The following is a 2951-nucleotide window of genomic DNA, read 5'->3' as shown; positions in this document are numbered from 1 at the left end:
CCCTGGGCTCTGGATGAGAGGGTGGGGGGCGCCATTTCTGGTCACATTCCCTCCCTCCATCCTCAGCTCAGGCCTGGGAGTCAGCACTGACGAGGAAGTGTTTGGCAAGGAGCCTTTCAGGACTCTCCCAGCTGTGCAGACATCCCTGAACCCACAGCCCCTCCCTACCCCAACACCCGGCCAGGCCTGGTCCTTCCGGCCAATCCTTCTCCTTTGGCTGCCAGTCAGGACCCCGGTCACCTGACCTCATGAGGGTCACAGAACCATCTTGGGGCGCCCCACCCACCCCCCCAGGCCTGAGAGGTCGGCAGAGATGTTGGCCTTGAGACATCACAGCTGCAGCACTGGGAAGTAAGCAGGGCTGGAGAGAAACAGGGACACACGTCCCATCTAGGGAAAGGTGTCCAAAGCACGAGCTAAGTGAGGGGAAGGCGAGCCAGGGAGCGGCCTCCAGAGAAAATGAGAGAGGGTCGGGGCGAGCCTGGAGGCCGGGGCGGGTTTCACACCACCCTCACCCTGGCGTCTCCGCACCCAGGAGCTCTCAAAATGGCGGGTGGCCGTTGCTGTTGTTGGCCCCCGTTTGTACTTCCGCTTCCGGGTGACCTGGCACCACTGCCGGTAGGTGTCTTTCCTGGGGCAAACAGGTGGGAGGCGAAGGAGGCCGAGGCCGCTTGTCGCTGACGTGCTCCGTGACCACCATCTCCTCCGGGGTGATGTGTGTCTGTGGGAGGTAGGTGCCCCTCTGCACGTCCTCACCAGTAACTCCCAGAAGTTGCAAGGGGGCAGCAGGTTGCTGGTGTTGAACAATGAAGTGGCTCCTGTCTAGGGAGAAAGTCATGATAGACAGTGAGCCCTTGCTGGAATCGTGGAGGATGTCCCCAAACCAGGGCACAAGCACGTTGATGCCCCCGCGGTTCCTCTCCTCCAGTTAGATCTTCCGTCCTCCTCCAGCTCCATGCGAGTGCGGACCTGTGAGGACAGGGAGGCCTCCTAGAAGACCCCCACAGGAGAAGAAATTGCCTCGGGCCAGCTGAATGAGAAAGAAGAATCTGTAGATGTGGACGGAAGTGAACACCAGGCCCATGAGCAGCAGGTCCATGCCCATGGACAGAGCCCACGCGTCTTGTAGGGATGGTGAGGGGCCCCTCCTCCCAAGGGCTTCTCCTCAGCCAGGGTCAGCAGGATCTCAGCGCCCGGGGCGGACACCGGGGCGGAGACCGAGGCCGAAGCCTTGTCAGTCTTGCCGGCCTTGATGAGGGCCACCACGGGTTGGAAGCGGATCTTCACCACAGCTGCGTGGGCCGTGCGTCCGCCCTGCGCCCTCTGTTGGCAGCCACTCTCCTCTCAGCCCCTGTGTGTACCACAGCTCTCTGCAGGCAGGGGAAGTTTGGTCCCCTTCTACATCTTTTGTTCTTGATTTATCCTCAAGGATTTCCTACTTTTTGATGCTATTGTAAATAGTATTTTTTTTAATTCAAGTTCCAATTGATTGTTGCTGGTATATGGAAATACAACTGATCTTACCTTGTTTCCTGCTATCAAACAAAACTTTCTTATTCTACTAGCTTGTTGTAAGTCCATTGGATATTTCTCCCTAGATGGGCCTGTCATCTATGCATAAAGGCTGACTTCATTTCCAATCTGGGTTATTTTTATTTCTTCTTTAACTGAATTGAGATGTAGTGGTCCTGGAAGTACAGGGACCTGAGCTTTAATGTCAACTCTGCCATAACTCTCTGTGTAACCTTAGGCAAGTCACTTTCCTCTCTGAACCCCGGCTACCCTATAAAGTGATCTGTAAGTCCTCTCCCACCTCTAATGTTCAAAGAATGTACTCTGAAAGGTATTAGCACTCTGGTTGTAATCCACAGCTTTCTGCCTCCAGGCCTCTGAGTCCTGCCGTCTTCCTGTTAAGCAACTGACTCATTGTGCTCCTGACAGCTGGGCTGAACCAGAGTGTCGCCTGCTCTCCCAAACTTCCAGTGAATCAGGAGTGGCTCTATTAGTTCATTCTTTTACCAGTTGTTGTTCTGCTGCCTCCTGTTGGCAAGGCCCAATCTGCAGTGTGGCTTATCTATTTTCTAGCAAAAGCCAAAGCTGTTAATTCATGAAAAAATTGACTGAGGGCCACAAACAGAAAAAGCAGTTTCTCTTTTTTTTTTTTTTTTAACTTTTAAAGACACTTTCCATTCGCCTGCTTTTGAATTTAGTCCTCATCAATAATGTAATTTTGTACTGTGCTGAGATAAGGTAGGCTTTTTTAACATAGTCCTGTCCTGCAGGAACTTAACAGTCCTGCAGGGGAATGGTCCATTCATTCTCCATCTGTATGGAAGAGAAACAGTCAGACAAAGTTACACTGGACCATGTTGGAGAAGACCTGAGTCCTTGAAAATAAGAAGTTGGGGCAATCCCAGGGCATGGTAGAAATGAAACGTTCAGCAGACTTTTTTATTCTTTGAGTTACCCTGCAGCTGGATCTCATTCCTAGCTTTAGAAGACACTCTGCCTTCTGAGCCAACCCCTCCATCAGAGGGAAGCCTTGTCCAGTTTCACTGACATCACCTGGATATTTCCAATCGATAGGTTTACCTCAAATTCTGAATCCAAAGCTGGTGACACAGGAGCCATACAAACCCCTTCCAATCATGAAGGCAGCAGCAGCTAGATCTGATCTTCTGAGCCAGATTTAGCACATCCAGTTTCTAGAATTCAGAATCATGTGTCCCAACTCTTTCATTTAATTTTGCAGTGTGGAATAAATGAAGACCAACCAAAAGAGAACAAGCAAAGCTATTTATTCAGAGCTTATTCTAGAAAGAGAGTCAGCCACCATGACATGTGTTTCAGCAGAGACTCTAAGAGTTGGACACAACTGAGCAACTGAACAACAAAAGCCTGCAGAAGTGGCAAATCATTACAGGAGAAAACAAGAAACTTGTCAGGTGTGC

At 51.1% G+C, this 2951-nt stretch overlaps 1 pseudogene; it reads right to left on the bottom strand.

Moving 5' to 3' along the window:
* Positions 1–390: 390 nt before the first annotated feature.
* Positions 391–2368, bottom strand: LOC106991448 (integral membrane protein 2C-like; annotated as a pseudogene).
* Positions 2369–2951: the final 583 nt, after the last annotated feature.

Source organism: Ovis aries, chromosome 12, assembly GCF_016772045.2.
Source record: "Ovis aries strain OAR_USU_Benz2616 breed Rambouillet chromosome 12, ARS-UI_Ramb_v3.0, whole genome shotgun sequence".
Lineage (NCBI taxonomy): Eukaryota > Metazoa > Chordata > Mammalia > Artiodactyla > Bovidae > Ovis > Ovis aries.
Note: the sequence above shows the minus strand (reverse complement) of the source record. Positions and strands in the feature narration are given on the sequence as shown.